We start from the raw sequence: 24,791 nt of genomic DNA on the forward strand, positions 1-24,791 counted from the left end.
CTGATCTGTGCAGTCAATCTCTGAAAAATTTCAGCAAGAAATTTAGTAATTAAGCATTATGCAGTGGAGGAGTGCACATGTTGCTCCAATATTGTGAGCATTATTGATGACGCTGTTGAAAGTATGTAACAGCCATTTCTCCCCACTCTTAACAGCTCTACCCAACAACACGAGAAGCAAAGGTTAAGATCTACCAACTGCTGATGCTAAGTACCAAAAACCTCATTTAGATCTGATTCAACCCATTATTTAGCAACTACAAAGCACTGCCAGTTTTTCTAGTGTATCAAAGTTGATATTCACACATGATACATCTAAAACTTTGTCTTTGCACTTTCTCAAAGTGCCCTTTTATAGACTTTACTGATTTTTGCACCAAAATCCACCTTTGCATTCTCAATACATGTGAGCTCTACATTGAATCCGAGATGTTCACTATTAAGGGAGTAACTGACATACACCAGGCATAAATATTGTGCTGATCTTTGCCTCGTACTCTCATGCATTATATTGACATCATTACTGCACAATTAATAATGAGCATCTTTTAGGTGAAATACTGGGTGTATAAATAAAATATAGATTGTGTAACTACCAATCCTTTGGGGTATAATAAGTTGTGCGTTTCCCGAAATATTTGGTTCTGAGAGAATGACATGTCAAATTCACCCAATTACTTGCATTTAAAAAAAATATTGTGCCCTCCTCCCACATAAATGCATTCTTGATATTCAAATCACAACTCCCAGTAATGTTTTGGTACATCATCTGTGAAAATATACTTTACATTATTCAATAACTAACTTTTCCTGATGCCTACACTGACCTAAAAGTCAAGATGATGAAGTCTTATCAGAAAAGGTATGTACAGCAGTATATAATCATGCATCTTAATGATCACTCAGGTCCACCTTTCCTGCCTTTCGAATTTGTATACTTTTTGTGTCCACATCTTAAATTTTGCTTAGTAATTTTCTAAGTCCCATCTAAGCCATGTCCACAATGGTTCGAGAAAAGAGACTCACCACAATGAATTCAATGTGAACAACAAACCCTGTCCTGCACGCTGTTGAGGAACAACAAACAAGTTCAATGTGCTATTTGGGTGGAGTGTCTTGTTACAGCGTCAGAATGAGATGGCAGTGTACAGGTAGGACTGTGTGAATTTACGTTCTACCTCAAAAATAAGTTTCACGTGAAACGTCACAAAACTTTTATGTTTTGTGCGTGCACACACACACACACACACACACACACACACACACACACACACACACACACACACACACACACACACACACACACACTACACTTCACGAACAATCACTGAGGTGCTCTGCTTCGATACTTTGAAGACATACATTAAACTTTTAAACAGATCCAAAGAAAACAATGTTATTGCTAATTCCTTTTTAGAGCATACTGATGCAAAAAATGTTCAAAATTCACATCACTGTTTTCTTGGGAGGGTCACCTCTTGATTGGTTTGGTACTGTCCACCCAAAGTTCCTCTCCTGTACCAACCACGTTGTCTCAGATTAGCACTTTCACCCTGTCTGCCTCTACTTGCTGGATACATTCCAACTTGTCTTTCCCCACATTTTTATCCTCTACAGCCCCCTCTAGTACCATGACTTTATTCCCTTATGTTAAATGTCTTAGGACCCTGTTCACTCTTCTTGTCAATTCTGCAGAGAATGTCATTTATAGTGTGGCCACCTAATTTGGAATATCTTTCTACAGCACCACATCTCAAATGCTTTCTTTTCTGAGTTTCTCATAGTTCACTTTCATAAAATGCTGTGCTCCAAATGTACATCCTCAGAAATTTCTTCCACAAATTAAGACCAGTGTTTGATAGTAGTAGGCTTCTTTTGACAAATAGCACCTTTCTTGCTTGTGTTATTCTACTTTTTATGCCTGTCATTTTACATCCATGATACAGCAGCAGAAATCATTTGCTTCGTCTACTTCGTGGTACCCTATTTTGATGGTAAGTTTTTCACTAACCTCATTTCTGCTACATATTACTTACTTTAGTTTGCTATGAATCTTACGTCCTGTGTACTGTTAGGGTTCATTCCATTCAGTATGTCCTGCAAGTCACACACTGCAGCCATGTTTTACATCTATGAACATACTGCACCTCACCAGCATGCCATGTCCAATGTGGATGTGAGTTAAAAGTAGTACCCACTCTAATCATAGAAAAATCTGTTTTTTTTTTCCAACAAACTAAAATTGTTGATTCGGTTTAAGAATAAACATGTTACTTGTTTTTCATAAGAAGCTTTATTACAAGGCAAAAGCAAGTTATTTTTGTTGTTTATGTACAAAAGTTACTTCATATACAAGAATAAAAGAATACGTAATTTCAACCAAGAAGTAAAAATGAAGGACTTTAAATGTTTTAACTTACACTCTCCCTGCAGGACAACCAATAATTATTTCACTTCATTTCAACAAAAACAACAATTCAATACACTGTATATATTTGCTAACAACTACACAGTACATACTAATTATGGCCACGATGGCTTTTCTCCAGGTTTCAGTTCTCGGCCATAAAGAGCACTTTTATCTCTGAACATCGTTAGCCTCTCTGTCTCTTTCCGGTCGAGGTACCAGCCAATGAGAAACCCCGTCAGTGGTACGCCAGCCCAGACATACTGCTTAGTTATGCCAAATATTGCCATTCCTTCTCGTTGAATCTGTGGGCCAACAAAGAAGCCTCATACAAGACCAGTTACAACACACACCAAATGTTCATCATCAAACACAGAATACACACAAAGTTCGCTCCTTCTGCCCAAGTTATGCAACAGCAATATCAATAGCAGTATTGGAGTACCTTATTTTTGTAACATACATAGTATAAATTTTTATTTCTATAATAATTTTGATTGGCTTCAACAGAAAAAACAGGAAACATCTGTGCACCTACAAATCCACATGTAAAGGTAGAACCTTATAAAAAACAGCTTAGTTAATAATACTGAGGCAACAATCAAACATAATAATTTATTTTTGAATGTTTATCAATCCATATTTCCTGTTTTTTTATATTATTGAAAATATGTTGTTGTAGTTGTTGTTGTGGTCTTCAGTCCTGAGACTGGTTTGATGCAGATCTCCACGTAAATCTATCCTGTGCAAGCTCCTTCATCTCCCAGTACACACTGCAACCTACATCCTTCTGAATCTGCTTAGTGTATTCATCTCTTGGTCTTCCTCTACGATTTTTACCTTCCATGCTGCCCTCCAATGCTAAATTTGTGATCCCCTGATGCCTCAGGACATGTCCTACCAACTGATCCCTTCCTCTAGTCAAGTTGGCCATCTAATCTTCAACATTCTTCTGTAGCACCACATTTCGAAAGCTTCTATTCTCTTCTTGTCCAAACTATTTATTGTCCATGTTTCACTTCCATACATGGCTACACTCCATACAAATACTTTCAGGAATGACTTCCTGACATTTAAATCTGTACTCAATGTTCGATGTTAACAAATTTCTCTTCTTCAGAAACACTTTCCTTGCCATTGCCAGTCTACATTTTATATCCTCCCTACTTCGACCATCATCAGTTATTTTGCTGCCCAAATAGCAAAACTCCTTTACTACTTTACATGTCTCATTTCCTAATCTAATTGTCTCAGCATCACCCGACTTAATTCGACTACATTCCATTATGCTCGTTTTGCTTTTATTGATGTTCATCTTATACCCTCCTTTGAAGACACTGTCCATTCCGTTCAACTGCTCTTCCAAGTCATTTGCTGTCTCTGACAGAATTACAGTGTCATCAGCGAACCTCAAAGTTTTTATTTCTTCTCCCTGGATTTTAATACCTACTCCAAATTTTTCTTTTCTTTCCTTTACTGCTTGCTCAATATACAGATTGAATAACATTGGGGAGAGGCTACAACCCTGTCTCACTCCCTTCCCAACCACTGCTTCCCTTTCAAGCCCCTCGACTCATAACTGGCATCTGCTTTCTGTACAAATTATAAATAGCCTTTCGCTCCCTGTATTTTACCCCTGCCACCTTTAGAATTTGAAAGAGAGTATTCCAGTCAACATTGTCAAAAGCTTTCTCCAAGTCTACAAATGCTAAAAATGAAGGTTTGCCTTTCCTTAATCTTTCTTCTAAGATACGTCGTAAGGTCAGTATTGCCTCACATGTTCCAACATTTCTACGGAATCCAAACTGATCTTCCCCGAGGTCAGCTTCTACCAGTTTATCCATTTGTCTGTTAATAATTCGGGTTAGTATTTTGCAGGCGTGACTTATTAAACTGATAGTTCGGTAATTTTCACATCTGTCAACACCTGCTTTCTTTGGGATTGGAATTATTACATCCTTCTTGAAGTCAGAGTATTGCGCCTGTCTCGTACATCTTGCTCACCAGATGGTAGAGTTTTGTCAGGACTGGCTCTCCCAAGGCTGTCAGTAGTTCTAATGGAAATGCAGTATCATATCTCCCATTTTATCTTCATCTACATCCTCTTCCATTTCCATAATATTGTCCTCAAATACTTCGCCCTTGTATAGACCCTCTATATACTCCTTCCATCTTTCTGCTTTCCCCTCTTTGCTTAGAACTGGGTTTCCATCTGAGCTCTTGATATTCATAAAAGTGACTATCTTTTTCCAAAGGTCTCTTTAATTTTCCTGTAGGCAAATCTATCTTACCCCTAGTGAGATAAGCCCCTACATCCTTACATTTGTCCTCTAGCCATGCCTGCTTAGCCATTTTGCACTTCCTGTCGATCTCATTTTTGAGACGTTTGTATTCCTTTTTGCCTGCTTCATTTACTGCATTTTTATATTGAAAATATAACCGATCTGTATTATCATTCTGCACATAATCTGTAGAAAAAAAAATCCAATGCCAGTCTAAATAGGCATGGTGAACAATGCCACAGTCAGTTGTCAACCAGTTACTAGTAGTCTTAGCCACACTGTAAATCTGAAGTACACTGGCATCTTTTCAGTGGGGTTGGTAACTATCTATTTAAGAATTTAAAAATCTGCAGTGGCAAATAAGTCATTGAAAGTTTCTATAATTATGCAATAAAAGATACAGTGTATTATAACAAGCAATTTATATAATACATGAAGTGAAGAAAGGGCTTTCAGCTTTACAGCCATCGCCACATCTTACTTATATCTTATATGACCCTCCTCCATTTCCGTCACTCATATAATATAATAATGCGTGTATCACGATTTGATGCTGGGAGAGGGCTTCACAAAAGAGCATGTAGATCAGTAATGTTTAACAGTTTCTGAGTTTGATGACATACAACACGTGAGACACTCAAAAATGTGGAAAGGAGCATGGGCACCAATCCTCAGTTGTCAAGATCAAACACTACCAAGAACTCTTGTTGGTTTGGGGTATAAAGGGACCAAACTACAGGGTCGTCAGTCCCTCTTTCCTGACACAAGCAAGGCTCAAGGTACAAAAACACACAACACCACACCTAAAAAGTAAAAAAATGGAACGAACAAAAAATGGGGAAAACATACACCACCAGGAAGAGCAGATGGTCTGGGCTGGCTGATCACAATAATAAAAAGAGGATAAGCCAGCCACTCTGCAACACATTAAAATGTCCACCCCAAACAGACAAGGTGAGATGAACACATGTAAGGAAAAGATGACCACCAATACAAACAAATGCAAAGAAAGTGCAACAGAGTTAAAACGGAGGGAGTGTGGCGACGTCAGAGAGAAGGCTAAATGCTCAGCCTTAGATGGTACGATAAAAACCCACCTCACGAATAAAACAAAACTAAAGTTGAGGCATTGTCGCACAACACCAAAGGTAGTGTGCCGGGAAGGTTAAAAGTCTGACGCAGAGTGGCTAAAAGTGGGCAGTTCAGCAAGATGTAGATGACAGTCATATGTGAGCCACAGTGATACTGAGGTGGGTCCCCGTGACGGAGGAGGTAGATATGTGTCAGCCATGTATGGCCAATGCGGAGCCGGCAGAGGACCACAGAGTCCCTGCAAGAGGCCTGCATGAAGGTCTTCCACACATTCGCAGTCTCCCTAAGGGCACACAGTTTGTTGTGCATAATGAGATCATGCCATTCCATCTCCCAACGCTGAAAAACCTTGCGGGATAATAATGATTGCAGGTCAGTTACAGGGATGCCGATCTCCAGAAGTGGTTTCCATGTAGCCTGTTTGGCAAGCCTGTCAGCAAGTTCATTTGCTGGGATTCCGATGTGGCCTGGGGTCCACATAAACACCACAGAACGACTAGACCGTTCCGAGGCAGAGATGGACTGCTGGATGGTCGATACCAGAGGATGGCAGGGGTAGCACTGGTCGACAGCTTGTAGGCTGCTCAAGGAGTCAGTACAGAGGAGAAACAACTCGCCAGGGCATGAGTGGATGCTCTCAAGAGCACGAGAAATGGCGCCAGCTGTGCAGTGCAAACACTGCAGCGATCTGGCAAGGAGTTCTGTTCAATATGCCCTCCATGAACATATACGAAGCCAACATGACCATCAGTCATTGAGCTCACAGTGTAAACCACTTCAGGGTCCCAGTACATGTCAAGGATCGACAGAAAGTGACAGCAGAGAGCTGAGGGGTTAACTGAGTCCATAGAAAAATGTGTAGGGCCAGGTGAAGCTTCGGTCTAGGTGTACACCATGGAGGTGAACGTGAACAGGCCTCGAGTATAGGTGGTAAAGGCAAGGACTCCACTTCAGACAGAAGAAATCTGACGCAAACCACAATATTAAACCCTGACCTGGGCCTCCAATGTGGGAGATGAATTGCCTTGGATGGGAAAAGGAGATGGTAATTTGGATGCTCAGGAGAACTATACATGTGTGCAATGTAACTCGTGAGCAGTTGTGCATGCCTAACCTTCACTGAAGGGACTCCGGCCTCCACCAAGACACTGGTCACCGGACTCGTCCTAAAAGCTCCTGTTGCCAGTCGAACGCCAAAGTGGTGTACTGCGTCGAGTAAAAGCGCCGCGAAATGACAAAGCCGACTCTCATCGTCAAGGCGGGATTGAATAAGGGCTCTGTAGAGCTGCTGCAGCGTAGAGCAATCTGCACCCCAGTTGGTGTTGCTCAGGGCAGTACAGGGCATTGAGGTGCTGCCAGCACTGCCGCTTCAGCTGACTAAGATGAGGAAACCACGTCAATCAGTCCTAAGAATCAATATTTCTCCACTACAGTGAGTGGATTGTCATTAAGGTAAAGTTCCGGTTCTGGATGAACGGTATGATGCCAACAGAAGTGCATGACACACAACTTCACGGCTGAAAATTGGAAGCCATGGGCTAGAGCCTGTGACTGAGCCTTATGGGATGGTTCCCTGTAGGCACTGCTCGGCAACACCGATACGGGAGGAGCAGTATGAAATGCAGAAGTCGTCTGCATACAGAGAAGGTGAGACAGATGGCCCTACAGCTGCTTTTAGTGGCCACTAAAAATAGAGATGCACTCAATACAGAGCCCTGTGGGACCTCATTCTTCTGGATATGGGGGGGGGGGGGGGGGGCTATGGGAGGCACCAACTTGGACATGGGAAGTATGGAGCAATAGGAAACTTTGGATAAAAATCGGGAGCGGGCCCCCAGAGAACCCATTCATATAATGTGGCAAAGATATGAAGTCACCAGGTCAAGTCAATAAGCTTTTCGTAAAACAAAAAAAGACGGCAACAGGATGTTGGCGTATGGAAACGGCTGTTCTGATGACAGACTCTAGGGCAACTATATTATCAATGGTAGAGCAACCCTGGTGGAAACTGCGAATTATGGGCTGGTAGCTATCTACATCAAACGGGTTTTTACTGGGTTTGAACACTGAAATGATGGTGCTCTCTCGCCACTGTGCTGAAAAGGTGTCATCGCACCAGAACCGGTTGAAGATGACTAGGAGATGTCACTTGTAGTCGGAGGAGAGATGTTTGATCATCTGACAGTGAATCTGATCTGGCCCAGGAGCTGTGTCGGGGCAATGTGCAAGGACGCTAAGGAGCTCCCACTCTGTAAATAGAGCATTACAGAGTTCACTGTGACATTCAGTGAACGAGAATGCTTTCCTTTCCATCTGCCTTTTGAGGGTGCGAAATGCTGGGAGCGAATTCTCTGATGTGGAGGATAGAACATAGTGTTCAACAAGGTGCTCGGCAATTGTGTTTGCGTCAGTAGATAACACACCATTGATGTTCATGCCAGTAACACCTGTCAGGGTCTGGTACCCACAAACATGTCCGATCTTCATCCAGACTTGGGAAGGTGACTTATGGCACCCAATGGTTGAGGCGTACCTCTTCCAACACACTTGTTTCCATCTTTTTATAACCTGGCAAATGCGAGCACAGAGCCGTTTAAAAGTTATTAGACGCTCTAGGGAAGGGTGCCACTTATGTTGCAGTAGAGCTCGCCGACGACTTCCAGCGACAACTAATGCACTGACTTTCTCTAGAGCACCCTAAAAACAAGAGATTGTGTTTTCCACTGCAGAAATGATTGATCTAGTGACCTGCTCAACTACCACATTGATGGTACCACGTGGGGGAGATTCAACTGTGACAGCAGAGGTGAAAGCTTCCCAGGCTGCCTTGTTTAAAGCCCACCTTGTTAGACGTCCAAGGGAATGGCACTTGGGGAGTGACAGGAAGATGGGAAAGCAGTCACTGCCACAGAAGTCATCGTGCGCTCTCCAGTGGACAGATGGGAGAAGTCCTGGGCTGCAGAGGGATAAATCAATGGCTGAGTAAGTGCCATGAGCCACACTGAAATGTGTGGTGGTGGGGGCGGAGCAGTAATTAAGAAGCAGATGTCCAGGTGAGACAAAGTTTCGCCACCTCTACTTCGGCCAGTAAGAACAGTGCCACCCCACAAGTGGTTATGGGTGTTAAAATATCCCAGAGTAGGAAAGGTTTAGGGAGGTAAATCAGTGCAGCCAATGCATTCAGGGGTACTGCACCATCTGGAGGAAGATATACACTGCAGACAGTTATTTCCTGTGTTGTCGTTATCCTGACAGCTTCAGCTTCAAAAGGGGTTTGAAGTGTAACCAGTTCATTGCATACTGAGTTCAGGAAATAGACAAACTCCACCTGACACTATTAAAGTCACTACAGTTCTTGTAATGTCCCCCATAGCCGCGAGTGGCAGAGGTCCATATTGCCAGAAACCAAGTTTCCTGAGGGAAATACAGGAAAAGCTTAAAAGTTGCCGTAGTTCAGCCAGTTGGTTGAAAAACCACTGCAATTCCACTGGAGGATGATATCATGAGGCTGGGAAGGCATGAAACATGCAAGGAGGCAGGTTACACCTCATGGTCACCTGCTGCCACCAATTGAGTTATTTGTATCCTGAGGCATCAGTGAGATCCACGTCCTCGGGATGCTGAGATCTCCGCCTCATCTACAGGTGCAGAACAAGTAGGGAGTGGTCCTGTTGGGGCCACCGGAGGGTTCTTTTTCTTAGCAGACTTCTTTGTTTGCTTGCCCTCTCGCTTCTCTTTAGGGGCTTGCTGGGAGGAATGCCAATACAGTCAGGAAGTCAATTCCTTTGCAAGAGGAAGTTAATGTTCTGGGAGGCAATAATGACGGGCAGGCTGCTCTAATTCCCATCTACAGCAATTTGACTGGTCCCCAGTACATCCAAGAAGTCCTACAAAAGATTGTAAGGTACTACAGATGCGAAATCTGTGATAATTTTGTCCTAGGCAATGACAATGCAAGACTGCGCTTTACGCTAGCAGCGTGTCAGTTTCTTCAAAAATGCAACATCGATTGAGTGCAGCACAGTCCCCAGACATGAATGCAATTGTGCACGCTTGGAACCTATTCAAGATAGCCACTGCATAGCCTACGAATCCACCTAACGATCTCCAGGACCTCACCAACTGCAATTGAGAACTGGGACACCATACCCCAAGATAAACGTGATGGTCTTATCCACAGCATGCCACACAGAGTATAAGAACTTATCCATGTGCGGGAAGGATATACTCACTACTAAAGACATAATAATCACAGTAATAATAGGATTTTCATTGCTTTCGTTTTCAAGACATACACTAAGGAGACTGCCTGCTTTGTTTTGGAATGATTTTGTGTAACTAACCAAAATCATTCTTGTTCAGAAGGAATTATGTTTCTTTTGTTAAAAGGTTAACGTGGCAACTTCAATGGGTATACTATAATAAGTAATTGTAGTAACCCTTATAACATTACAAACTTTTGTTGAGGTGTGTATTATAAACAAGAAGCATGCTTTTGGGATTTATGGAAAAAGCATCTGTACCAACATTATCATTTACAACTCCAAACACCCTAGTCAGCACAAGAAAGCTTATCTTAACTCCACCATCAATCGGTTGTTAAACATTCCACTTTCAAGTACAGGGCATGAAGCTGTGCTGAATAAAGTACAATATATCTTTAAGGTCAATAACGAACCGCATAATTACATCAGTGATATCCATAACATAGTGAACAAACGCAGAAAGAAACATTGCAACAACAATTACATTTGTTTATCATAATATGGCAAAATATGGACAGGCTGGCCCCAGTTTTTAGAGGACAAAAAGCAAACGTGGCATTTTCAAACACATAACTTGTCTAGAATTTTAAAAAACAACATTGAAAAAATCTTTTCCCCCATAGGTACCTACGGAACTGAATGTTCCAACTTCCATGCTTGCTATGAGGGGCAAATTGGTAGACAGCTGGAAGTCAGGTTCAGCAAACATATCTCATTAGATTGTAAAAATGTAGTACAAAAATCTAACTTTAGTGGGCACCTTCTTGAAAGTGGGGTCAGTGCACAGCTCTGTCCTCACATATGAGGATGCCCCATCCATGCAAGAAGGGAAGACTTGGGGACCTATCAAAGGAGTCTGACATCTGGCATTAGACTTCATCTCGGGTGACTCTTCTTAATGAACAGGTGGCTGAGTTACTTCAAGTTTTGAGAACTTCGAAAATCATCATCAAGGTTTGGCTACTATGCACAAATCCAACTGATTTGACAATAATGAGCTAGTTATGATTACACTCTTCCTAGACCATACACGAGTATGAAGTTTCTGGAGAAAAATGTAATGCATCTCTCATATTATTACATGACATAGTTGACATTTTATTACTTTTAACATCAAACAAAATTATAATGGATTTGTATAAGGAACTCACAAGCGAGGGCATTTTAAAGCAGAAAGATTCCTGACCTTTCGAGACACTGCTGATGGTACGACTTACAGCACCACAATTCCAATTTCTTTAATTGTTCTTAGTATGTAGCACAATTTTACTAACTAATGAATTTGAACAAGACATTTTTTTAAATTATGCTCTATTATAAAATGTGTAATAGTAGTGACTGCTGGTTCACACAGTTACCACCATGTATAACTTTAGTCACTGGTTTTAGTTACAACCACCTTTTTTGTGTGTAAGTTTTCTAAAAACATAAAATAATAAATAAAACAATAAAACCTACAAACAGTAAAATAAATTTTATACTCTATCAATGCACCACGTATGTAACGAGAGTGTTGTAGACCGCTATGGAATACACATACTGAAGGCAGCTTTGTCGTAATTGTGAACAGCAGCCTCAGTGTGAACTTAGCCCTTTGGTATTTGGCAGATAGGTCTGTCACTACAACCACGATTTCTGGAAGGCATGCAGGCGTAACTCTTGTGGAAACTTAAGCCCATTATTTAATTCTGTGAGTGAAGCCATTTATGCCTGCTCTTGCAGACCCTCTTGCACCTAACTAGCTGTTACTTAGTTTACGATGAGCGTCACCTATAAATATATTAAAATGACAAATGCTGTAAGAATGCTTTCCAATTTGTCTCCAACTGGTTTTCATATTGAAATCAAAATCATGAGGTACTGAAGACCAGAAATTTGTGTATGATGGTAATCAACATGGGAGGTACAGTGAAATCTTCATCGTAATAATTTCTCCTTATACAAAAAATAATGACGGATCACTTGGGGTCTCGGTATACAAAACCGATATAAAACGTAGGCAGAAAACATTGAAAACCTACTGACCACCTGATAGACAAACCATGTGCCAGTCACCTCCCTCCCCGTATCTATCCTTCCTCCCTCTAACTATCAGCTCATCAAAGAATTGCTTTAGTTAAGTACGAAAATTCGTGTGCTTCGAGTCACTTCCCTGTTGAATACAGCAGTTCCTGCATTCACAAGCTATTCACAGTGCACAATAATTACTCCTATAACTGTTTAGTACATACAACCAACAACGGTGTTAACATTTGTACCTCACCTTTCGTATCAAACTTCAATTAGTTAAAAGTTCCTGTTGCCGTAGCTTTTCTGCCTTAAGCCTTTTCCACTGACGAGTATGGTACAAATCCGCAACAATCGCAGTAGTAACTACCGCAGGAAAAAAAATCACAACACCGTATCTTCTCAAAAATTTTCCAGTGGTATTTAACATTTCAGAAGCCAACCTACAAAGTGTACTGGAAAGGTACAGAGATACTAAAAAACATTACTCACATCACACAAATAGTATGTTTCCAAAAAAAAGTCTTAATCCCAAACTTTAAAATGGATGTCACGGCTTAATACAGCAATACAAACTATTAACACCCACCCACAATAGAATAGCACCACCTTATGGTACAACCACCATCTGAAATTTGATCGCTTTGCCAAAGATATTATTATATTAATGTCGGCATCAGAGTCGCTAAAACCAGAAAAGAAAACACACAAAATTAGTTATATAAAATTAACTGAAGCTTGAAACTTGAAAGGTGGAACAATGAAAACGGCGGGTACCTTATACAATATTACCGCGTACAGTTATGTAAGTTACTCACTTTAACAACCATACTTACTCGTGTATGAAACTCTAGAATTCTCCAAATCTATTAAACACTGTGGTAAAAATTAAGTTAATTAACTATAAAATTTGTGTTTTTTCTGAACACGAATTTTAAAATGTAACAGCTCATTCCTTTTTCCATAACTTAAACATATTCTACAGTTTCATAAAACTGTAGGTGTGGTTTGTATGCTTTACAAAACTAATCGAAGAATTTCTCCTACTTATGATGAAAAGTGTACCTATAGCAACAAATGCTCCCAACAAAAAGTGAAAAAAATGATGGAATTTCACAGGCAAAAAAAAAAATAATTTTATTATGTTTTCGAACTTCCACTGCTATGATTGTGAATCCTGAATCCCTCTTCGTCATGCTGACAAAGTTTTATGAATTTATTTGTAAAAGTATAGACAGTTGAACTTAAAATGTGCTGTGGTTGGTCTCCTGCTCCAAGTCAGCCTGTTTGACGTCCCACCCCGCCTTAAATATGTGCTTGTGGCAGGTTTATTCATTATTTTGTAACATTCTGGATTATGTGTGAAACAATTTTGCAAGCATCAGTGGTCTACATTTATGTGGTTTCAAAATCTGACTCTAGTATAAATATGGTATGTGAACTATTAATAAATTTACATTGGTAGCTAGTCACAGCTATGAGATATTTGTAGCAATGAATTTTTACTTGTCATCTGCTGTATATATATAATATTTATTCTTGACTTGTTTCAGTTAATTCATCCTTATCATCAGCTGGAAGACTGAAGAAACTGAAGAAAACCCTATTTAATATACAAAGACCGAAATATCGAAACATAAGAGTTGTTTCTCTGATCCTCAACATCACATACAGTAACTACAAAATTATAAGATCTGTTGCATATTTCTCATAAAAGATCCTTTCTTCTACCACATGTGACAATGACAAAATGTGGAATGCAACATAATCACATTTTGACAATATCTTGAAAATTTCGATAACTTGAATATGCACTCTTCACAGTTAACAAGTGACTGCCATTTCAGTCCAATGTAACCTCAGACGACCAAAGAGTTTAATATCTCAGAGTAAAAACATAACAAAATCTTTAAAACAATGGTTAATGAAGTTAAAAAGGAAAATATGTAAAAAGACTAATTTTAATGTTGTCACTGTGTGGTTACTATTAACAAAGAACATTCTATGAGTGTACCATAAAGAAAACAAACGCTAAAAGATGCTAACATTCCTGACGGACCCAGATTTATTTCCTTGATGATACTAATAAATGTACCAATAAATGAAACTTTTGACTTGATTAGAAGAAATTTAATCATGCACTAAGGTATGCCCATTCCTATGATTATGGGGCTCATAAATGGCCTTAATGTCACACTTTCCCAGATCTAATTTGCATTCAACAAATTATTCAACAAGGAAATACAAGGGTTGATGATGGGTTGCTGTTTAGTTGGTACATTGGCTAATATTTTCAGGGATTTCGTAGAATGTAAAATAATGAAGAGCGGTACAGATATTGCCAATAAAATTTTATATTAAAAAACCTAGATAGATGGTAAAATACTTCTCATGAATGAGAATCATACATGAGCTGTATAGCTTGTGAATAATGCACAGGCAAATTTAAATTTTAAAATAGAAAATTAGAAAGATGGTAAGATTAATTTTCTTGCTTTGAAAATTTTCAAAGAATAACAAATATCCTTCTAATATTTGGAGAAAACTTACCACCTCTGATGTAATTAATCATTAATTCACTTGTCACCCCAATCGTTGAAACAGGTCTACTTCCATGCAATGATTGTGAACATATGGTACCTTAAGACTACCATGGGTGCTGATAATGTGGCTACAAAATTGGATATAATAAGATATGCCGCAGTAATCAATGGATATAATGTTAAACTTGTTTACAAAATATTCGAAAACAAAGTTAGAATGAAACAACTCAACAATAAATAAGTCGCCACACTCAAAAAAGCTAAAGAGAGAAAGTAAAATGAATATGTCACCTTCCCCTATGTTGACAAGATTTCTGATAAAATTAGAATCACCAACATCAGAATTGCTTTCCACACTGAGAATGACATTAGAACTAGACTTAAATCAGAAAAGAAACCACCACATGAGCAGACTGGAGTTTACAAAAAGAATTGTAACAGTGTGAGATGTTCTGTACAAGTCAAACTGGTAGAAAACTGAAAGTTAGACTTAGAGAACATCTCCACCAGTCTAGTGCATCAGCTTTAAGTGATTTTACATTTTTGCAGACATACAATGGGCCAATTAGAAAACAATGTAAATTCTTACATAAGCTTAATATAGACACCTTTATGAAACTTGGTGTGGTATTGAGATTTTTTAAAGTTTAAATTGTACCCAGCTAGCAATTTAAATGAGCAAAACGACTTAAAAAATAAAAATATCCTGAAAAGTTTCACAGAATTTTCATAACTTGTTGCTGTTGTTGTTCTGGTCTTCAGTCCTGATGCAGCTCTCCATGCTACTCTATCCTGTGCAAGCTTCTTCATCTCCCAGTACTTACTGCAACCTACATCCTTCTGAATCTGCTTAGTGTATTCATCTGTTGACCTCCCTCTATCATTTTTACACTTCATGCTGCCCTCCAATGCTAAATTTGTGGTCCCCTGATGCCTCAGGACATGTCCTACCAAACGACCCCTTCTTCTAGTCAAGTTGGCCACAAACTTCTCTTCTCGCCAATTCTATTCAATACCTCCTCATTAGTTATGTGATCTACCCATCTAATCTTCAGCATTCTTCTGTAGCACCACATTTCGAAGCTTCTATTCTCTTATTGTCCAAACTATTTATCGTCCCTGTTTCACTTCCATACAAGGCTACACTCCATACAAATACTTTCAGAAATGACTTCTTGACACTTACATCTATACGCGATGTTAACAAATTTCTCTTCTTCAGAAACGATTTCCTTGCCATTACCAGTCTACATTTTATATCCTCTCTACATCGACCATCATCAGTTATTTTACTCCCTAAATAGCAAAACTCCTTTACTACTTTAAGTGTCTCATTTCCTAATCTAATTCCCTCAGCATCACCTGATTTAATCTGACTGCATTCCATATCCTCATTTTGCTTTTGTTGATGTTCATCTTTATATTCTCCTTTCAAAACACTGTCCATTCCGTTCAACTGCTCTGCCAAGTCCTCTGCTGTCTCTGACAGAATTACAATGTCATCGGCGAACCTCAAAGTTTTTATTTCTTCTTTATGAATTTTAATACCTACTCCGAATTTTTCTTTTGTTTCCTTTACTGCTTGTTCAACATACAGATTGAATAACATCAGGGAGAGGCTACAACCCTGTCTCACTCCTTTCCCAACCACTGCTTCCCTTTCATGCCCCTAGACTCTTATAACTGCCATCTGGTTTCTGTACAAATTCTAAATAGCCTTTCGCTCCCTGTATTTTAGCCCTGCCACCTTTAGAATTTGAAAGAGAGTATTCCAGTTAACATTGTCAAAAGCTTTCTCTAAGTCTACAAATGCTAGAAACGTAGGTATGCCTTTTCTTAATCTTTCTTCTAAGATAAGTCTTAAGGTTAATATTGCCTCACGTGTTCCAACATTTACGGAATCCAAACCGATCTTCCCCGAGGTCCGCCTGTTCCAGTTTTTCCATTCGTCTGTAAGGAATTCGAGTTAGTATTTTGCAGCTGTGACTTATTAAACTGATAGTTCGGTAATTTTCACATCTGCTTTCTTTGGGATTGGAATTATTATATTCTGCATGAATTCTGAGGTCATTTCGTCTGTCTCTTACATCTTACTCACCAGATGGTAGAGTTTTGTCAATACTGGCTCTCCCAAGGCTGTCAGTAGTTCCAATGGAATGTCGCCTACTCCGGGGGCCTTGTTTCGACTCAGGTCTTTCAGTGTCTGTCAAACTCTTCACGCAGTATGGTATCTTCCATTTTGTCTTCATCTACATCCTGATTTATTTCCGTAATATTGTTCTCAAGTACATCGCCCATGTATAAACCCTCCATATACTCCTTCCACCTTTCCGCCTTCCCTTCTTTGCTTAGAACTGGGTTTCCGTCTGAGCTCTTGATATTCATACAAGTGGCTCTCTTTTCTCCAAAGGTCTCTTTAATTTTCCTGTAGGCAGTATCTATCTTACCCCTAGTGAGATAAGCCTCTACATCCTTACATTTGTCCTCTAGCCATCCCTGCTTAGCCATTTTGCACTTCCTGTCGATCTCATTTTTGAGACGTTTGTATTCCTTTTTGCCTGCTTCGTTTACTGCATTTTTATATTTTCTCCTTTCATCAATTAAATTCAATATTTCTTCTGTTACCCAAGGATTTCTATTATCCCTCTTCTTTTTACCTACTTGATCGTCTGCTGCCTTCACTACTTTATCCCTCAAAGCTACCCATTCTTCTGCTACTGGATTCCTGTCAATTGTTTCCTTATGCTCTCCCTGAAACTATCTACAACCTCTGATTCCTTCAGTCTATTCAGGTCCCATCTCCTTAATTTAGCACCTTTTTGTAGTTTCTTCAGTTTTAATCTACTGTTCATAACCAATAGATTGTGATCAGAGTCCACATCTGCCCTGGAAATGTCTTACAATTTAAAACTTGATTCCTGAATCTCTGTCTTACCATTATGTAATCTATCTGATACCTTTTAGTATCTCCAGGATTCTTCCATGTATACAACCTTCTTTTATGATTCTTGAACCAAGTATTAGCTTTGATTAAATTATGCTCTGTGCAAAATTCTACCAGACGGTTTCCTCTTTCATTTCTTCCCCCCAATGCATATTCACCTACTATGTTTCCTTCTCTCCCTTTTCCTATTGACGAATTCCAGTCACCCAAGACTATGTTCTTATGGTCTACATTGTTAGCCAGTTACACACACGGTTTTGCACAGCCAATAATGGATGCTGTTTAGATTAACAATTGTTTGCCAATAATCTGATATGTGTCTTTAATGCAATCGTCATTTGAAGTGCAGTTCACTTTACTAGAGTTGTACTGCATGGTTCTTCTATTCCAGTATATATAACTGTGTAATTTACTTTTTATTCCTTACAATTTTTCGCGATATCACCACTCAACTGATGTTGATTCTTTGCTCAGTGACTTATACGTGTGCTAAAAGCCATAAGCTGATTACTAAGTTTATTTTCATTTTTCAACTTATTAACTGGTATTGTGGTTTTGTCAGTTGCAAATTGTTGTTTCTTATCTTGCCATATAAGTTACATGCATATGAGATACTGCAGTTAGGGTTGTTCTTCGTACCAAATGTTATTTAACATTTTATAACTTTTGTAACCTTGATCCCAGGTATACATATTTTAATTTGTCCTGACTGTTCAAAGAACTTCATTGGTTGTTCCAGTCAATGGAGTTCTTCACAAATGTATATGTAATACTCATTGTTCACATCACTTGTAACTCAAATGCTGTATAAGCTATAACCTGAGGCTTCGGGTTACCTACAGTTATGTTATTCCATGGATTAGTAATTGAATTAGCTATAGTTTCATGGAATGTTAAATTGTGCCCTCTGATGCTGAAGTTTAGTTTTTCTTATTGATCAATTTGTATTTCTATTTGCACACAAGTTTATTGTGTATGTGTGATTCACTTAGATAATGGACACAATTGTGTACAAACGACATTTCTGTGTGTGTTATCACTTAGAGGCTTCTGTTTCGAATATGTAAATATTGTTGTTATTACTTACAATCAGCTACATCTCATGCATATTACAGCCATAGTCTGAGGTCTAGGATTTATGTTATTTCTAGCCCAGTTGTAACCTGATGTCTACGTTATGCTGATGCATGCCTTATTTATGCAAAGAAATAACTTGCATACTTGTGCTAATAATGGTCCAACTTCGTTAAAAATATGGATCGCAGGCGCAACTAACAAATTCTGAATGGCACAAACAACTGCGCAACTACGGTGTACGATCTTTGTATCACGAAACCTACCACTTCTAACGTGTTTAGAAGGCTGAAAAATATACAGAGTGATGAATCATTAGTAAAGCATAGGAGTAAAATGTAAGACATTTCCTGGGGTAGATGTGGACTCTGGCCACAATTGTTTGGTTATGAACTGTAGACTAAAACCGATTAAAGTGCAAAAAGTTGGGATTTTAAGGACCTGGGACATGGATAAACAGAAAGAACCAGAGGTTGTAGAGAATTTTAGAGAGAAATTAGGGAATGATTGACAAGAATGGGGGAAATAAATACAGTAGAAGAAGAATGGGTAGCTTTGAGAGATGAAATAGTGAAGGCAGCAGAGGATCAAACAGGTAAAAAGACGAGGGCTAGGATAACAGAGGAGATACTGAATTTAATTGATGAAAGAAGAACATATAAAAATTCAGTAAATGAAGCAGGTAAAAAGGAATACAAATGTATCAAAAATGAGATTGACAGTAAGTGAAAATGGCTAAGAAGGGATGGCTAGAGGACCAATGTAAGGATGTAGAGGCATAGATCAAATGGGGTAGGACAGATACTGCCTACAGGAAAATTAAAGAGACCTTTGGAGAGAAGAGAACTGCTTGTATGAATATCAAGAGAACAGATGGAAAAACAGATCTAAACAATGAAGGGAAACCAGAAAGGTGGATGGAGTATGTAGACAGTCTATACAAGGGATGTGTAGTTAAGGGGAATATTATGGAAATGGAAGAGTATGTAGATGAAAATAAAATGGGAGATACGATACTGCATGAAGAATTTGCCAGAGCACTGAAAGACCTAGTTGAAACAAGGCCCAGGGAGGAGACAACATTCCATTAGAACCATTGATAGCCTTGGGAGAGCCAGCCATGACAAAACTCTACCATCTGGTGAGAAAGATGTATGGGACAGGTGAAATACAGTCAGACTTCAACAACAATATAATAATTCCTGAGTCAAAGAAAGTCAACAGGTGTGAAGATTACTGAAATATCAGTTTAATAAGTCATGGCTGCAAAAAACTAACACGAATTCTTTAAAGATGAATGGAAAAACTGGTAGAAGGCGAACTTGAGGAAAGTCAGTTTGGATTCTGTAGAAATGTGGGAACACGTGAGGCAGTACTGACCCTAAGCCTTATCTTAAAAGATAGATTAAGGAAAGGCAAACCTACGTTTCTAGCATTTGTAGACTTAGAGAAAGTTTTTGACAATGTCGAATGGAATACTCTCTTCCAAATACTGAAGATGGCTGGGGTCAAATACAGGGAGCAAAAGGTTATTTGCAATTTGTACGGGAACCAGATTACAGCTGTAAGAGACAAGGGGCATGAAAGGGAAGCAGTGGTTGGGAAGGGAGTGAGACAAGGTTGTAGCCCATCTCTGACGTTATTCATTCTGTATATTGAGCAAGCAGTGACGAAAATAAAGTCAAATTTGGATTAGGGATTAAAATCCATAGAGAAGAAATAAAAACTTTGAGGTTTGCTGATGACATTTTAATTCTACCAGAGACAGCAAAGGACTTGGAAGAGCAGTTGAACAGAATGGACAGTTCAAATCTTCAAATGTGTGAGAAATCTTATGGGACTTAACTGCTAAGGTTATCAGTCGCTAATCTTACACACTACTTAATATAAATTATTCTAAGGACAAACACACATGCCCATGCCCAAGGGAGGACTCGAACCTCCGCCGGGACCAGCTGCACAGTCCATGACTGCAGCGCATTAGACTACTCAGCTGATCCCATGTGGCAGAATGGATAGTGCCTTGAAAGGAGGATATAAGATGAACATCAACAAAAGCAAAATGAGGATAATGGAATGTAGTCGAATAAAATCAGGTGATGCTGAGGGAATTAGATTAGGAAATGAGACACTTAAAGTAATAGATGAGTTTTGCTATTTGGGGAGCAAAATAACTGATGATGGTCGAAGTAGAGAGGATATAAAATGTAGACTGGCAATGGCAAGGAAAGTGTTTCTGAAGAAGAGAAATTTGTTAACATCGAAAATAGATTTCACTGTTAGAAAGTCATTACCAAAAATATTTGTGTCGAGTGTAGCCATGTCTAGAATTGAAACATGGATGATAAATAGTTTGGACAAAAAGAGAATAGAAGCTTTTGAAATGTATTGCTACAGAAGACTACTGAAGATTAGATGGTTAAATCACACAACTAATCAGAAGGTAATGGGAGAAGAGGTATTTGTAGAACAATTTGACTAGAGGAAGGGATCAGTTGGTAGGACATGTCGTGAGGCATCAAGGCATCATTAATTTAGTGATGGATGGAAGTGGGGAGGGTAAAAATCGTAGAGGTAGACCAAGAAATGAATACATTGAGCAGATTCAGAAGGATGTGGGTTGAAGGAGCTACTCAGAGATGGAGAAGCTTGCACAGGATAGAGTATCATTGAGTGCACCATCAAACCAGTCTCTGGACTGAAGGCCACAACGACACGAGTAAACTCAGTTCTACTAAATAAGAACATATTTAAGATAAACATAATTATTACTTCACAATACAATATGGAGCTCATTTAATACATGAGCTTCTAGTATCGAAGCTCAAGCAAAAAGCAGGAAGAAGACGGCTCTGTGTCTTTTGTGTTTTTTTTAAATAAGGCAATCACAATGAACGACGATAATAGTTATAGGGTCGAATTACAATTTATTTGATGAGATACAATTTAATCACTGGCTTCATTATAATGTAAAGGTCTGTTTTATGGGCTATTTGAAGAGCAAAGACACTTGGATACGCCATTAAATGTATCTTCACTTAGGGGCTGTATAGCTGACCTATAATAACAATCATTATTATACATAGCTATAGTTAATAGAACATGAAATGATATTAGAACAACTACCTTGTTGAAACTTACTGGCAGATTAAAACTGTGTGCCGGACCGAGACTCGAACTGGGACCTTTGCCTTTTGCAGGCAAGTGCTCTACCAACTGAGCCCACCAGCACGACTCACGACCCATCCTCGAAGCTCCACTTCCGCCGTACCTCGTCTCCTACATTCATAATAGCGCACACTCCGCTGCAGAGTGAAAATATTACTCTGGAAACACCCCCCAGGCTGTGGCTATGAAATATCTCTGCAATATCCTTACTTCCAGGGGTGCTAGTTCTGCAAGGTTTGCAGAATTTCTGTGAAGTTTGGACGGTAGGAGACGGGGTACTAGTGGAACTGAAGCTGTGGGGACAGGTCGTCAGTCGTGCTTGGGTAGCTCAGATGGAGTCTGCCTCCCATGACCAGGGCCCGGGTTCGATTCCCAGCTGCGTTGGGAATTGGGTGTTGTGTTATTCTCATCATCGGCTGCAAGTCGCCCAATGAGGTGCCGACTGAAATAAGACTTGCACTTGGTGACTGAACCCAAATGAGACATCCTGCCCAACAATGCCATAAGATCATTTCATATCTTCGCTCCTTAAATCCTCTATTAACTCACTCTTTCAGTTCCGTTACAGCCGCGCTAGCGAGTGGACGTTTTTTACTGCTGCACTGCACTTCCGTGTTTAAATCGCTATACCTGTGCTTCGCTGAGTGCTGCCCATCCGTTAATCAACATGTTCGTTCATATTCCTTGTAATCTGATTACTCGCTCTGGTCTTGCTGATGGTAATCGGAATTTCGGTTGTTTAACCAAAATTTCGTCGCTAGATTGACCATGGCCACAAACCTCAGGAAGAATACCCTGGTATTTGCTTTTGGCAAGGAATCCCATCCTGTTCAGCAGACATCCCTGCAAATAGATGAATGGATTACACAGGTAATTGGTCTCAATTCTGGAAGCATCCATACCTGGCAACTGGATTAGGAAAAATACTGTGTTTTTGTCTAGTTATTCATTGCTGCGACTGTTGATAAAGTGCTACGAAAGTGGGGCAATGAAGTAGATTTTGTGCATAGAAATGGTTATAAAAGTAAGGTTTCCATCTATTGGGGTGACATTGATTACACAACTGTTCGTGTCTGCAATCTTCCTATTGAAACTGAAAATGATAAGATAAAGGAAGCTCTTGCAAACTACAGGGACATTAAAGCAATTGCAAATGAAAGATGGTCGCCTCGCTCTAAACTGCAATGCTGTGTAGAGATGGACGTTAAGACAAATATTCCGTCTCACATAACTGTTTGTGGGTATAAGGCACAAATTGTTTATACAGGTCAGGAATCTACATGTCATAAATGTAACGAAACCGGCCACTTCAGACGGGAATGTCTGTGGAGAACTGTTGTTCTTAAAAGTAATTTGATACAGCATCAGAAACTTAAGAATAGCCCAGATTAACTGGTTGAGGATGTTAACACAGTGGGACAAGCTGATGTCCCCCTTCACAATAACAGTCAATTTCCCCATTAACAACAAAGGGAAACCCTGTTACCACTACTCGTTTAACTGAAATATAACTGAAACAATGACCTCTGGAGACAACTGATAGTTGTTCAGAGGACGGGCTGTGCTGTACAACTCCCTCAGTTCTCAAGCAAAATCACTGTGATGAAGAGGCAGAGGAACTGGAAGGCAGAATGCGAATGGAAACTGATGAACAGAAAAATAATAAACATACTGTACCAGACAATGAATGGGTGTAGTCAGTATTAATTTGCAAGAAACAACAGGCGAAGTAGCTGATTGCAAAGATCAGCAGCTATCTGTTAGTAAACAAATTTATGGAGGGGTTGCAAAACTGTCATTTCCATTTATTTCCCTCGGTCAGGAAGTAATTGATATTAATAATGAACAAGGAAGTGGTAGCCAAAACGAAATCATGGACAACACCGCAAGGCAGACGCCAGCAACAGAAATTGTGAAAGTGTCTGCTGCTGCTACAGATGAGCAGCGAAGTCAAATAAAAACGCAACCAAATGTAAATGTAGCACATAACAAAAGAAGGGAAAATCCGGAAATGTCGACCCAAGCCCAAATAATGTTCAGTACGAAACGGTCGTGCACGAATCACTGGAGGAAACATCCGATGATTTACAAGGACATCAGTCTCCTAGCAGTACAAGAGAATGCCCAGAAGTAGAAAAATCCGGGACAGCAACTAGTAAACTAATTGAAGTGTTATTCCATGTTCAGCCTTCTGAGAAACCAGTTAATGGTTAAACTGAACCCTGAACCACAAGAAACTAAATTAGTTCATAAACCGACTACATATTGACAACGCAATGACGCAATCTTATTCTGTCACTACTATAAACAAAAATAATATTACGCCCGGTTTAAAATTATCGGCACTTAAGGAATTTTTGTACGAATCCGCGACTATGTTGCCCTGTTACATAAAGTTCTAATGTTGGATTTAGTAATTCCTGGTTATGTCAGTTACATAAATGTGTCTCACGAAACAAGTATTGGTATAGCTGTTTTGGTGAGGGAAGGGATTCCAGCAAGTGAGGTGGAACGACTGGAATCCGGAAGGGGAATAGAACTAAATATCTATGATGTGACTATCATAAACTTGTATGCCCCTTCAGGGAGTTCTCACTGAGCTGACGGTGCATGTTTCTTCAAAGATGGACTGATATACGTGTTAAGGAAAAATCCAGGCAGTTATTACTTGGAGGTGATTTTGATTGTGTTTTAAATCGAAAAGACCAGTTACCTAATTTTAATTTCACAACTGAACTAAAACAACTAGTTACTGGTTTAGAATTAAAGGATAAGTGGGAAATCAAATACCTCTACATTGTTGAGTTCACTTATGTCATTGCAACATCTCGTATGAGGATGGATATATTATATGATTATAAAAATCTTGAAACTTCTGTGACAAAACTAGAAACCATTCCTATGTACTTTTAAGACCATTCAAGTGTCTTGGCTTGCATAAATCTAACAAGACAGCCAGTTCGCCCATTCAAGAATCAGTGGAATTTGAACATTTCCTTGTTAGTAAATC

The 24,791-nt window shown here is 39.4% G+C and overlaps 1 long non-coding RNA gene across 3 annotated transcripts; it reads right to left on the minus strand.

The window, feature by feature from the left end:
• Window positions 1-1,718: 1,718 nt before the first annotated feature.
• On the minus strand, window positions 1,719-12,760 carry LOC126267957 (uncharacterized). Of its 3 annotated transcripts, none has more exons than XR_007549056.1 (3): window positions 12,545-12,712; window positions 2,011-2,711; window positions 1,719-1,733 (listed from the first exon to the last, which is right to left on the minus strand). It is a non-coding gene; the product is annotated as an uncharacterized LOC126267957 (long non-coding RNA). The 3 variants fall into 3 exon arrangements; XR_007549055.1 differs by lacking the exon at window positions 1,719-1,733 and adding an exon at window positions 12,309-12,418 and having other exon boundaries at window positions 2,274-2,711; window positions 12,545-12,714; XR_007549054.1 differs by lacking the exon at window positions 1,719-1,733 and having other exon boundaries at window positions 2,274-2,711; window positions 12,545-12,760.
• Between the last annotated feature and the right edge of the window lie 12,031 nt (window positions 12,761-24,791).

Source organism: Schistocerca gregaria, chromosome 4, assembly GCF_023897955.1.
Source record: "Schistocerca gregaria isolate iqSchGreg1 chromosome 4, iqSchGreg1.2, whole genome shotgun sequence".
NCBI lineage: Eukaryota > Metazoa > Arthropoda > Insecta > Orthoptera > Acrididae > Schistocerca > Schistocerca gregaria.